At 47.4% G+C, this 14,319-nt stretch overlaps 1 protein-coding gene across 1 annotated transcript in view; it reads left to right on the plus strand.

The window, feature by feature from the left end:
• Window positions 1-12,501: 12,501 nt before the first annotated feature.
• The window catches only part of PRDM1 (PR/SET domain 1), a 100,748-nt gene continuing 98,930 nt past the window's right edge, over window positions 12,502-14,319 (plus strand). Inside the window, exons 1-2 of the mRNA XM_056486613.1 lie at window positions 12,502-12,661; window positions 13,402-13,439. The gene's annotated coding sequence lies outside the window, so the exon portion shown is untranslated. The remainder of the gene's footprint in view (window positions 12,662-13,401; window positions 13,440-14,319) is intronic.

The following is a 14,319-nucleotide window of genomic DNA, read 5'->3' on the forward strand; positions in this document are numbered from 1 at the left end:
TTTCACTGACAAATTAGAAGAGTTCCCATCTACACAAGACAATGCAGAACTGGATCCTTGGGAGCATCATGCACAGTAAGTATTTATTTTAGAAGTATTTATCTCATCATAACTTTTCACTCACACTGCCCTTATATTCCCCAGCTGACTTCTGGAACTTCAGCTATGTTTTACCTACAATGCACAGCCTATATACCACATATAACTGTCAGGAAAGACTTTGAGCTCCCTCCCATTTCTGCTGAACTTCATCATAAATTCCCCTTAACCTTTAATGCATAGGTTCAAGTTCTTTCTCAAATGATTGAAACTCACTCTTAAAAGCCAGACCTCTTCTAAGTATTAAAACCTGGAAAATAAATTCATAATACCCTTCTACTTTTTTCAAACCCAAACAATTGACTAAATTGCCTAATTTCAAAATCTTACAGAGTGAAAAAAAATGTCCTGCCTGAGACTCCACACCGAACTTAAGCCACAAATACGTTTTTTACCATGACCATCTACAACTGGAAAATGTGTGGTTTATAATGGAATGATTATACAGCTTTGGCTTGGGATGTCACAGGCCTGCTGGTAAGATAAGTAAGAATGGTGCCAGTCCTGAACCTTCATGCATGCTAGGCACAACTATTGTAATAAAGCAGCTCCCTGGCCCTTTGTACACAGTTTTACCAGGTCTGGGTTTTGTGGAATTCTCTTTTTAATAAAGTATATGGTCTAAGGCCCAGCTTGAAACAAAAATGCTCATTGCTTGCTGAGTTGTATGAACTTTGGAAATATGGCAATAAAATGGACACATATGTTCTATTATTATTATTATTATTATGCTTAAAGGCTACAAAAATAAATCATTCACAAAGCCCACATGGACAAAATGAGCACTGCCTTCTGCAAGAGTCTGTACTTACATGTATCTGTTTACTTAGATGCATCTGTTCTTGATATCTTGTGGAAAAATCAAATATTGTATCTTATGAAAAACCACTGCTGAAGCATTGTTCAAGAAATCAATCCTAAACCAGAAGTCCATAAAAAAACCCTGAATACCTGGGTCCCTCTGCTTCGAACTCTCTTTTATTGTTATTAATAGATCATTTATCTTCAATATGGTTGGAGATAAAAATTCCTTTTTAAAGTGATGAAATGAAGAGATTTGCAAGTGCTGAAACCCCCTGATCTCTCCCTCTCTCTCATCACCTGATACAGGCTTAAGGTTTCACAGTTTGTAAAAATCAATGGGAAGTTCTCTCCTTGCCAGCAGACTGGGCCAATTTAATAAGTACCTGAGCAGAGAGGCAGTGGAAGGGGCAGTCACCTTTCCCCTGGCAGGAGGAGGAGCTGCGAGGGCCGGGACACTGGGGTGCATTGTGTCCCCGTGCGAAGGCCTGAATCGGCATTGACAGGTTTCTTCCCTCCAGCTTTCCCCCACCAGCCTGACTGTAACCCGGAGGGGAACCTGCGGGTGGATGGACAGCTTCTGCCACAGGATGCAGTTCCCGGCGGTGGGGGAGACTTCACGTTTCCCGTAAAGGGCGCTCTCATCTCTCACTAGGGCAAGCACATAGTAGGGAAACTCCAAGCAGCTGCCAGACAATTTCCTTTCAACTCTGTCCCAACACCACTGTTTACAGTTTTGTAAAGGCTGCTCTGACTGTCCCTTCTCCTTCTTTCCCTCCCACTTGTTCGAGTTTGTCGATACCCGATCCATGAACATTTGTTTCCTCTTTCCCTGGAGGAGTTTTGCGCTCCACTGACCTCAAGTTCAGCCCCGACGAGGCTGGCAGGAGGGCTCAGCTGGCTCTCGTTTCCCCACTTGCTGCAGTCCCTTCTGTTGGACTAGCAAAGCCAGTGTAATTCAAGCGGGGCAACCCTTCCCTTGCCAGCTCCTCACACCGCCCGGGGTTCTGCTGACGGGGCAAACTTCATCCACCCTGTCCCGACCCGCGGAGGTGAACCCCCTACCCTCCATCCATGGAGGCCACCGGTGCTGGAGGTGTGCAGGCAGCTCAAGACCCCCAGCCCCACTCCGGCTGCCCTTAGCTCTGGCCCCCGGTCTGCACCGCTGCACTCTGCTCTGCACCGCGCACCTGCGGCCGCGCTGCACCTTCCCCAGGTGGGTCCCAACTTCGCAACACTGCACGGGGGGGAAGCTCTGGGGGGAGGAATTGGGATGGTTGGATGGATGGGCGGATGTGTATTTAACTTCCCTCACAGCTTGATCTCCAGGTGCTTCGCCCCCTACCCTGTATCAGCATCAGACCTCTCTTTCCTCCCCACCTCCTCTCCCCACTTCTTCTCCCTCTTTTCAGCAGTCACAAAGCCATTTGCATTACCCCGTTGGGGCTGTCCACTGCCATCCCGCGAAGATGGATTGAGGAGGGGTTGGGGGACCGAGGCTTTCTGTCTGTCAGCAGCTGCGCTCCCCTGCCCAGCCCTCGCCGCGCCCCGGAGCGCAGAGCCGCGGGGGAGCGCGGAGCTGTCGCCGGCCACCCGCGGCGAGGACGGGAACCTGGCCGGGGAGAGAAAGGGTGCGCGGCCGGGCGGGCAGCGGCGCAGAGCCCCGAGAAACGCGGAGCAGGGAGGGAGGGCTGGATCCCGCCGCGGACAGATCAGCGCGGGTGTCCCGCCGGCTCTCCCGGAGCCGTGGGACAGTGTGCGCAGGCAGGGAGCCGGAGGGGAGAGGTGGCCGGCGCTCCCTGCCCGCGTCGCGACTCCGCGCTCGGCTCCGCAGCGGAGGGAGAACCGCGCTGATCCCCGTCCCGCGGAGCCGCTCCGGCGAGGGTCCCACGGCACTCGGAAACAGCCGCCCCTCCGCTGGCTCCTTCTGCGCCACCGGCCACTCAAATGTTTATTACATGCCAGCATTCGTTGCCTTCTAATTAGCGGAGCCCGAATCCGTCTGCTTTGTCTTCTTCGAGACTTTGCTTATACATCAAAGAAGGAGAGAAGGAGGTGGGGGGGGGGAAACAACTTTATTTTTATTAATTTTTCCCCGCAAGCGAGGAAAAAAAAAAAAAAAAAAAAAAAATCCACCAAAATTCAATACACATTATAGGAGATAATCACTGCTTTCTGATCTCCTTTGCCCGCTGTGCCGTGGGTCATTCATTCCGACTGCCACGCTATTATTTATTTCCGTGTATTTATGATTCCCGATAGTTACTCAGTAAAGTTGTTTACGCAAACTACAGCGAGGGAACCGCGGCAAAACTTTTGGGAAGGATGTGAAAATGAATGTGGTTTGATAGTAGTGCCAGAGCTACGGCGGAGCTCAAATTTAAATAATCGCAACTAGTCGAAGCACTTTGGGTATGCGTAAGGAAAAAAAAAAAAAAGGAAGGAAGGAAAAATAATAATAAAAAGAGCACATGCTAGGAACATGCTAGGAATAACGTACTTTTCTCGGTGCTGCCGAGGGGCGGGTGGGGGAGACGCTACCGTGTTCGCTCCGCGCTGGCTCGGGGAGCGCTGCGGCCGGGCGGGCAGAGGCTGGCAGAGCTCCCGGCCCGCCGAGCCCGCTCCGGGGCGCCGAGCAGCAGGTGGGCCGCGGAGGGCACTGCTGAAAGGAGGGCTGTACCTGAGCCGAGGGCTCATTAGCGCGGCGCTAATTGACGCTAGCCTCCGCAGCGCATCTCTCAGGTGCGGAGCGGTCCCTGTCCCCCGGGCCCTGGCCGGGCGCTGCAGCCGGCGGAGCGTTCTCCGGCGCGGCTCTGCCACCGCCCAGCCGGGTCGGAGGCTATTTTCCTCTGCACCAGCCGCCGGCGGGATTACCGGCACGGCCTTGGGCTTTGCCCGCTCTGCAGCGCGCACCGCTAACAGGGAACTGCTTGGTGGCTCCTGCGCTGGGCGGTGAATCAGCCACCGGCGGGACTAGCCCTGATGCTCGGGAAACACGCTCGGGCGGGTGTCGGGAAGGAAAGCGGGCATCTTTTCTTTTTTTCCTTCCCGGGGATTTATGTGAAATTTAAAAAGTCCCTTTTAAGTGCGTTGTAAAGCGGGAGAATTTATAAGACACGAAGTCCCTCGGCACGGGGTTTATGCTCGCTCCCAGGAGCTAACTCGTTCCTCGGCGTCGCGGTGCCGGAGGCGGGAGGTGACCGAGTCCAGCCGAGCCCCGACACTCCTCACCGGCTCCGCAGCGCTGGGAGCCATTCGCTTCTAATGCGTCTCTTCATACACGGCTTATAAAAACCGAGTCCCATCTGTAAGCAGCTTCTCAGAAGCTAAATAAATGGCTGGTTGCTGTCGGCTGAGTTTACCGCTTGCCGTTAGGGTAAAACAAAACTAACTTTCTGTAAATAAACTTACCCCCGGGGGTGAAAAGGAGATTCCGGGAGGCTGCTGATGTCTTCTCTGGGTTGTCCTAAATGTGAGGTTTTGCATAGTCTCTAGCGGCTACCTGGTCATTAAAACGCCACTGAATTATTTGTGGGAGTTCAAAGAAAAGGGTGCCCCTGCTTCCAGGAGGAAGAGAGATACATGCTGGATTTTGGGAGTGGGGAACAGAGACCTGCCTTCAAGCAAGCACTTACTTTCCTCCTAAATCACTTTTCAAACCCAATTCACCTAATCCTGGTGCCACCTGAGCCTCATCCTCACCAGTATGAAAAAGATTGTGTTGTTGGGGCTCTGGGATAGTTGGCAAGATATTGATTTCCCAGCTGTTGAGAAGACAGACTGAACACAATTCAGCAGATGCAAACAGACATAGCCTGGCTGAGAGATTGTTTTCCTCCAGAAAGTAACCTTGTGAGGTGCTGAGGTTATTGACTTTGGAGTGGGAAAGGAGGTGTCTGATAATCAGCTCACTCTCTATCTCCCTTAGATTTATAGCTCAGGGCCTCCCTGTCACTCCTGAAAATATAATCACACTGGCAATAAACCCTGAGGGAAGAATGAGACAGCAAGTGTTTATTCTCAGTGGTAATGCAGTGACCTCTGAATTACATACTTAAATGATCCATGACCTTACAGCAAGCTCACTGCCCGTTGATTTGATTGCCCTGCCTTGGTTAAGATGCCAAGACTGTCCCAGCACGTGCAGGGCTGGTAGCTTGTCCCACAGCCTCACTGCAGAGGGGCCCAGGGTGCTGTGCCCTGCTCTGGTCTGACACTGCTGCCACAAGGCACTGGGCTTGTCTTGAGATATGCAGTTTGGGAGGGGGGAGAAATCTGCCTCACTTTGTTTCTCCAGATGGGAAAACTGTACCAGAGGGATTGGTAGGGTTTTTTGGTTTGTTTTTTGGAGGCTGTTTTCAGTTGTGGGGGGGAGGTTCTTGACAGAAACATTTCCTGTCTTCTTTGCAGAAATGTATTTTATGACCATTTTGCTGTGCAGGTTTCTCCCTCTCTGGACATTGCACAGAGTAATGTAACACCTTCAATCTGTGGAGCAGATACCTCTCAGTTTCTTTATCTCAGAACATGCCTTTGTCTCTCTTCAACCTGTTCTTGCTCTTCAGCAAAAACTCACCTTTTTACAAGCTGTCAAACGTAACACTAACAGCTGAGCATTCCTTTAGAAGAAAAAAAAACCAACCCACATATATTTACTTAAAAATCACTTAGTATTTATTACTCCTTGATTTTTTATTAGCCTTTTAACCATGTCTCTAACTCTAATCCAGAGGGAATGGGCTCTCTCCTGTGCCTGTAGTAGATATATCCAAACAGAGAAGGAGAAAAGAGTTGTTTAATCACTTGTAATATTTCTAATATTTAAGGCCATTTTTGAGCAAGTAAAAGATCCTGCTTTGGTGTCCCTGTGCTAAAAAAGGTATTGTTTATCTGCTGATAAGCAGATTCAAACAAAAGGCACAAAAGGCTGCAAAAGCACTGCTTCTACAATCCCATTCCACAGAGGAGGCACGAGGGACCATCCTTTGAGAAGGAAGAACATAATCAGGAGATTATGTCCTTCAGGCCCTTTGACACCAAGATGGCCCAAGCATCCAGCTCTCCTTCACTTTCTTTCCTAAACTCAGTTGAGTAACCCCAGCCTGCCCACAGTCTGGCAGGCAAAAGGAGGATAACTCAACTAAGTGGTGTCCATCTTAACTGGTGCAAGTGGTTACTTTGGCCAAAAGTGTGACAAAGAGGAATTTCAAAGAGGCCCAGGGCAGCCACGAGAATGGGTAACAGCTTGGGAAATGTTAAACAACAGACATAAGACTTGAACAGCACATTCACTGGTTTGCTTCTCAATTTGTTCTAGTGACTCAGGATGGAAATCTGGACATCACTGTGGATAATGCAGTGAAAAGCTCTGGTCAAAGGGCAGCGACAGTAAAGGAAGCTAATTAAATATTGGATAGCAATGGAAAGGGGAGGCAGGCGTGGGAGAAAGATTTACATAAACTTTGTCATCGTGTAGATCAGCGGGAAGCCCCTGCCAGAGACAGGATCTCAAAAAGAAAATAGCAAAATATAATGGCTCAGGGAAAAGCACCATGAATTGTCAGTGATCTACACAAAACCGATGTTTGGAAAGACCACTGGCTTCTTTGGGGAGTATGGGATAGTCAGAGGGTAATAGATGAATAATACAGATGTGTAAAATAAAATGTTTGTAGTAGAAGATAGATTAGGAACTTCTTGGCCCTCATGATTTGTATGAGTAATACATAAACAAGACAAGAGGAAATGGAAAAGAGATCTTAGGAATTTTCTGCACAAGGGAGAGTTAACTTGTGGAACACTGTCATCAGAAGCCATTAAAAGCAAGGTCTTGATGGAAATACAGGGAAAAAGTATAGATGGATAGAGAGTTATACTCTCAAATAAAAATAATAATATTTTATATTATCACATTTGGAAGTAAACCAAATCTTCGTCTCTGAGCCTAAGTAACTGAATGTTTAGGAAGAAACATGATTAATCTAGAAATGTCATTTTTGGCATTTTTTGCATCTTCCCCAGAAGTAGTCACTAGTAGTCATAATCTGAGACTGAATACACCTTGGATTGAGCCAATATGACCATTACCCTGTTTTTAAATCTCTCCTGGAGGCAGCTTTCCTTCCTGAACAGCTTTCAGTCCAGCTTGCTAACAGCAATGCTTGAACAGAATTCACAGAATATAAATATTGAATATGACACTAAAATATTAAGTAGAACAAATCAAATAAAGTTCTACCCTTTTCTTCATGTTATTATGGCATCTATGTGAATTAGAATATCACATTTTAAGGTCAGAAAAATATTAAGTCTTTAGATTTTTGAAGATGGGGTTGGGAAGCTTTTGAAAATATTAAACCTACTGCCTAAATAATAATGTGGAATGTATAAACCATCACCTCTTCACCCTATTCAAAATAATAACCACGAACATTTGTCTGGGTATTCTGTGTGGCAGAGTCAGTTTGACTTTCTCTTCCAATTCAAATAATCACTACAGGAAATCTTCATATTTGCATACTAATTTTGGGACTTGAATTTGGTTTAGTGGAACTAGAAAAGAGTGCCAGCATGAAATGTAAAATTTCTTTAAAACTACCAGAAGTTCTACCCTTATTATTGTTCTTTAATATTTAGTAAAGGTAATTTTAATTTACCACAACTGTGCACTATCAGATAGTGCTTGCACATCCAGTCTTCTAAGTAGTCTGGACAAATACAGTGATTCAACAATTAAAAAAAAAAATCTCAAATTAAATAAACCCAAGAGCAACCACTGATACTAATCAACTGCCCTCACAGACCTGCAACAGTATTTCTTTGCCCTTCCAAACACCCATCTCTTCTAGTCAAGAGGAAAAATGAGCAGGGGGTTTATACCCTGAAAGAAAATATCGTCAGTAAAGTCAAGCTACTCGAAGCTTAAAAGAAAAATAAGCAGCAAATTTCCAGGATTCTAATACAGTCACTTCTCCCTCAGTAGAGGCTGCACTTCAATACCAATTCCTCTGCTGATTGAAATTTCCTAGCCACTCTGCCTCCTTGAATCAAATACCTTCAATGTTGGATTTGTGCAGCAGCTTACAAACCTGTAAACAACCATGCTTGCAATCACTGTGACCCAGTACCTGCTCTACAGAGAAATGTTATTTACCTTGTACAGAAAAAGTGAGGTACAACGTCCTGCCCAAGCTTAAAGAAAGTCTGTCTAGTTCAGGAAGAGAAAGCTCTTCCTAATTCCCATTGTGGAAGACCACCCTTCCACACAGTGTTTAATGCAGCCAGCCCACCTCACACAGCACCACAGTTTGTCGCATTTTCTCCATTTCAGTTGTCATTATGCCGAAGGACAAAAAGGGTATAGACTGCCCCAAAGCACTTTTCCTTCAGCTCTTCTTTCAGAACAGGATGCCATTTAGACTCATGCATACCATTAACATAAATAACCTCAGAACTACTTAAATCACAAACAGAGTTTTCAAGTGTTTGTAAACAAAAATGTGTGCCAGGTATGCGTTTTAATTTATCGCTTCCTCCTGTTTTGTTTTTTTGGGGGTTTTTTTGGTGTGTGGTTGTGGTTTTTTTTGGGTTTTTTTTTGTTTTTTTTTTTTTTGTTTTGTTTTTTTTTTGTTTGTTTGTTTGTTTGTTTTTGTTGGTTTTTTTTTTGTTTGTTTGGGTTTTTTTTGGTTTTTGGTTTTTGCTTACAAACGTTGGTAAATTAGAATATTGTGAAAACTACATAAGGGTTTGGGTTTGCTCATTCCTCCCTTCACACCTCATCACCCTGGCAGACATGCTCTGGGTACCTTGACATGCAAATACAGGTTGGTTGCCTTGGATTATTCTGCTGTTGATTATTGAAATATTTTTACTGCTGGGCATCACTCCTCCCTGTACTTTTGAGGATGGGAAGCCTTTGATTCAGTTGATTTAAAAAAGTGTTTCTCTTGTTTGAAAACACTTTTTTGATGTTGAAAAAAGCCAAAAAAACGAAGTCACCCGATTCACTTAAAATGTCATAGATACTTGATGGAAACTAAACTGGATATTCCTTTAATTCTAGCCTTTTGTCAGTACAAGTGATGTTCATTTAATTGCACATATTTAAATTACAATGTCCTGTGAAGAAAGTGAGACAAAAAATTCGTGCCTCTTTTAATATTAAAATAAAAGTAATGTTCCTTCCTCTCACTTTCTGTATTTTCTGCCCTTTTCCTTTGTTTTCCAAGCATCCAAAGGTAAACGAGGTTGACAAAAATGTGGTAGCGGATGGGGGAAGGAGAGGAGAGGTAAGATAACATTATTTCAGGTCTTTGCTCTGCTTTGTTAGGGTAGATTTAATCTTTGGGCAGCATCAGAAGATAGACCTGAATAGCTGCCTGATCATCTCTTCACTCTCTCCTCTTTTATCTGGTTTACTCCTGACTCTTTTCAGGGATGATATCTTACTATTCTTATTTGATAAATTAGGCTATTGTCTCCGTGTATTTCACTTATCGTAAAATGTTTTCTTTCTTAACTTCAGACCATTGTTCCTGAGTGGTGAGCATGCTGTCACTGGGACAGGGTGAGAGGATGGAACTGTGTAACTGGGGACAGATTCTGCTGTATTTAGCCAGTTAGCAGTAGCTTGTTCTCAAGTGCTCTTGACTTCATGGCAGTTTGTAGCAGAAAAAACATGGATAAAAGGGGTCAAAGTTGACTTTGTAATTGAAAAATGAGGAAAGATCATGAATATTATAGAATATTGAATAGTCTCAAATGGCAATTTAATTTTCAAGTTAGAAAATACTCAGAATTACAGAATAATAGTCAGAATAATACTCATGAACTGGGTGAGTTTTGAGAGAGCATTAGTTCACAGTCTGATTTATTAGTGCTTCTTGTTGCCTTACGATAAACTCTAAAATAAAAAAAAAAAAAAAAAAAGAAGAAACAAACACAAACACCAATGTCACAGTCGTCTTTGTTCCATTTAACAGCGAAACTCAAAGCGAACAGTTGCAGTTCAGGACCAGAAACCTCACGACAGAATACTAAAATGTGTGGTGCTGGGACTTTGCTGTCACTGGAATGTATATTCTGTGTGGTAATCTTTTATCTAGTTGTGCACCGAAAATAAAAACCCCAAACCAAACCCACTGTAATTATATTTTGCTTGTTCATGCTGAGTAAAACATGTCAGACATTTGGGGAGAGCAGGCTGAGGTGCAGAGGAACCAGCACAAGCATGTGCTGGTGTTTCACAGCCTGATTGTTGGCACCAGCATCAGCCAAGCTTCAAGAAAAAACAGGGGATTACTGCTGTGCTTGTGACAAGGGCTTGGGTGAAGGTGGTTAAAGGCCAGCTCATCAAAAATTATGAACATGTGTTGTGCCACGTTTGGTCACTGTTGAGAGAAGGCCAGAGAGAAGGAGCTTACATAAAAGCCAGGACACAATGCCAGTTGACTCACTCAGCACAAGGTTGCCTCTGTGCAGGGCACGTGTAGCCATAATTAGTGCAGTAAGGGCTGCTGTGTCTTTTGGGAAGCATTGGGAGCTACAAGGTCTGTTAGGTGGTCAGTGACCACCTGGCCACAAGCGTCAGGCAGGTGATGGACATTTCACAGGAGACACATGGAGAGCTTCTCTGGGCTACTGCTCTTTCTGACTCTCTCCCCTCAAAGGCATCAACATTAAGACCAGGGATATTCATGGAAAATCACATTGAGAGGGCCATGTCCATAACAGCAGGGTAGGAGAGGGCAGCAAGACAGAAGCTGTAACTCCTTTTTCCTTTTGGTTGCTCTTTCAAAATAAACCAGGGATGCAACAGCATCTGATATAATTATATGGAGCATGCCTCCCATCCTGGAAATAGTTATTCTGAGCTCAAAAATAATGCTCCTGGACCAGATCAGTCCCTGGTGTTCATTGTGGGACACTGGACTTGCTGTTGGTGGGGTGTTGAGCAGTCTGTGCCCATAGGTGTGTTTTGGTGGGAAGCATGGAAAGGGCCCGCAGAGGCACCTCACCATTCCAGATGTTGGAGATTGCTCAGGGAAATCCTCCCTCTAGCTCTCCAGTGGGATTTTCACCAACCCCTTTGGATAGGCTGACATAAGGGATCCAGCACGTCGGAGGGCAGGATGCGTGTGGGATCAGCCCCACCAGAAAACAGAGCAAGCGTGCTTGTCTGCGGCTCCCAAATGCCCCAATCCTACCAGTCCCCCTGCCCCACCCCAGCTGCAGCGCTGCATGCAACTCCCAAGCCCGCAACTCCCACGGACCCAGCTATATTTTTATTATTCTCCTTTTTCTCCTACTTGAAACGCGAAAGGAAGGCTGAACGAGCGGAGCCGCTCCTGACCCCCCGCTGCAAGGCGCCCGGGGGCTGCCCGCAGCCTGCGAGGGATGCGGAGGGGCTGAGCTGTGCCCCCATCCCGCTCGGGAGCCGGGCGGGCCATGAGCCCCTCGCTGCCAGGGCTCCTGTCGGGGGCCGCGGCCCCGGAGCCCCTCGGCGGGGCCAAAGTGAAAGTGAAGCGACTCCCGAAACCCTTTCGGGGGCGGCGGCAGGAGCCATGTGACAGCCGGGAAGCGGCCCGGGGGGCGAGCATCGGGAGGCAGGGGTGTGTGAATGATTCGTGAGGGCTGCGGTGCTCCCTCCCCGCGCCGCCTTCCTCCCCTCCCTGCATCCCGCACCGCCGGCATCTCCCTCCGCAGCCGCACTCGCGCCCGTCCCTGGAGACCGGGCCGGGCCGGGCAGAACAGGGCAGGGCAGGGGAAGGCGGGCGGCTCCCCCTCCTCCCTTCTCCTCCCTTCTCCTCCCCTCTCCTCCCGTCCCATCCCCTCCCCTCCGCCGCGTCCCCCCGAGGCCGGGCAGGGCAGGAGCGCGCCCCGCAGCGCTGCCCCGGGAGGAGGGACTCGCCTCCCCAGCATGATCAAGGCGGCTTATTAGGGTGGTCGTCTCTCCACCTCTTTTTTTTTTTCCTTTATTTTTTCCTTTGTAACTATTTCCCCCCCCCACCCCAATTTCCCTGCTCTCCGCGGCCGTCACCGCGCTCCCCGCCGCTCTCGCCTCCCGGGGCTGCCGGCGCGGCCCTGCCCGCCGCCCCTGTGAGCCCGGCGCGATGCTGCGGGGGCCCGGGGGCAGCGGCAGGTAAGGGGGGCGGCCCGGGGCTGGCGGGGCACGGCCGGGCGGGAGGTGCCGCCGAGGAGGGCGCGGAGCCGCCCGCCCCCGGAGCAGCCCGCTTCTCGCCCGCCGGGTTCGTGCCTTCCTTTCTTTCTTTAAGGTTACCCGTAAAACGTTGTGATCACCGCCATCCAAAAGGATACCCCCTCCCTTCCCCCCGTTCCCAGTCGAGACCTCTGGGGTCTCAGACCCTGCCCGCATTGGCTCTTGCTTTGAGACTCCCTGTAACTGCATTAAACCTGTCTCCAGCTGCGAATCATCCCTCTCTGCAGCCTACTTACCCCGCTGCCCCCCGGAGTCTCTCACTCCAACCTTTCTGCCTATTTTGATTTTATTTCCTCCCCCCGCCTCTCCTTGGTTTCTAAGGGACTCCCCTCCAACCTGTCTGTAGGTATGTTTGTGTAACCAGACACTGAGAGTAGCTGTCTGCCGAGGAATTAACTCGGCAACCCCCAAAGCTTAGTTTGCATTCAATAGAGGTGTTTGTTTTTCAGGTTTAAATCTCCAGACGGGTTGAAGAAGTCGCCCAAAAGGAACCACTTCTCAAATTTTGTTTCCTCCCTTGAAATCCCACTGGACGTGGAGCAGGTGGGAGATCGGGAGAGGAAAGTTTTGGGGTGGAAGGGGGTGGTGGGATGGAGAGTGATCGGGGCTGAGTGGTGTGGGAAGGTGGGGGAAAGAGTTTTAAAGCTGGGAGAGTGGAGCTGCACTTTCCCTCTTCCCCTCCTCAGCGGAGGATAGCTCAAAGCTCTTGCTCTCGTTCGTTAAAAATAAATACTACAGAAGTTGGCAAATTTTGTAGTTTTAGAGAAGTGGATTCTCTCCAGGATTAACGTAAAAAATGTTGATGTTTGAGGAACTGCTCTTGCTCAACCCGTAAATAAAGTGGAGATGTTGAAGTTTGTCTAGCCTCTGGTAAATGAGAACAAAAAATATTTCATTTCTCGAAGGGCATCAATAATTGTGAGGGTGGGAGGGAGAGGAGGGAGTTTAACTATTAACCTTTATCTGGGCTCATAAATGAGTTGAAACTCATGTTTCTGAAGCTTCCTTTATGCATTTGCTTTCCTGTTCCCCCCCCCACCCCCTTCTTTCCTTCACTCCAGACGGTGAAAGGTAAATGAAAATAATGATGCTTGCATTAATTGGACAAGCAGGCGATTTTATGGCTCACCAGTAAAAAATAAATGCCACGGGAAAGTTGCTGTTTGCAGTGCAAGCGGTGGGAAAGTGGTCTGGAGGGCGTGGGAGGGGGGGAGGACGGCAGAGAAGTGTGGCTGGCTGCTGGTTGTGCTCTTACTTCGAGGGGTTTGCGCTTGTGTTTCCAGATCTTCCCTTGAAGGCGGCGAAGGACAGCTTGTGGAAGGTAAGAGAGCCTCTCCCGCAGCACTTCTGTCGTGCCCACGTGTGCTGTGAGTACCTGGGTGTTCGCTCAGGCCCGCGGAGCCGCGCTGGGAGGTGATAAACAGGAGACTGTCGAGTGTGGCTGGACACCGTGTGCCTATTGGGAAGCGCAGGATTTTTTAGGAAAGAGATTAGCTGCTTTTACACGCTGACATGCTTGCTAAGTTAATGAATTCCTGCCCCCCCAAAAACGGAATAGCCTTTATTTTCTTAATCAGGACACAGCTTGAGAAAACAGTAGATGAAGAGTACAATGAAAAAGTTTCTGTTCTGACTCTTTTCTACAGTGGAAGTAGTACACCTAACTTTAACATGCAGGTTGTTTCCATCAAAGATGTTAGTATTTATTTGGGTAGGAATTGGGGGTAAAAATGCATCTTTTCCAAATGTGGTGGTGTTATTTTGTGACATGGTTCTTGCCAGAAGTGAAATAAAGTTACTCTTAGTAGTTTTGAAGATTAACTATGTCCTGCCACCAGAGGTTTTCTCCTTCGTACAGGCTTAATGAAGTGAAAGCAAGAGATCCTGTGGAGGAGGCAAGGGTGGGAGAGATACGGGATCATGAAATTTGGCAGAGCAAGTGATTGAGCGCCGTGTCTTTGTTAGTTTGTCAGCATCGCAGTTACGAGTAAAATATGCTTGTAAAATGCAAATTCAAGCAATTTTAAATGAAAATTGAAAAAAATGCTTTCTCCCTTTATTTTTTCTTAGTAAGAACAGAGTCTTTCACTTATTTGTCATTGTCTTGTCGTTCTCTTGTCTAGGAATCAAAAATACAAAGACTGAGTAATACTGTTCATTCTCATGAACTATTGTAGAAATCTGTACAGCATACTCAGTTT

This window comes from Oenanthe melanoleuca, chromosome 3 (genome assembly GCF_029582105.1).
Source record: "Oenanthe melanoleuca isolate GR-GAL-2019-014 chromosome 3, OMel1.0, whole genome shotgun sequence".
Lineage (NCBI taxonomy): Eukaryota > Metazoa > Chordata > Aves > Passeriformes > Muscicapidae > Oenanthe > Oenanthe melanoleuca.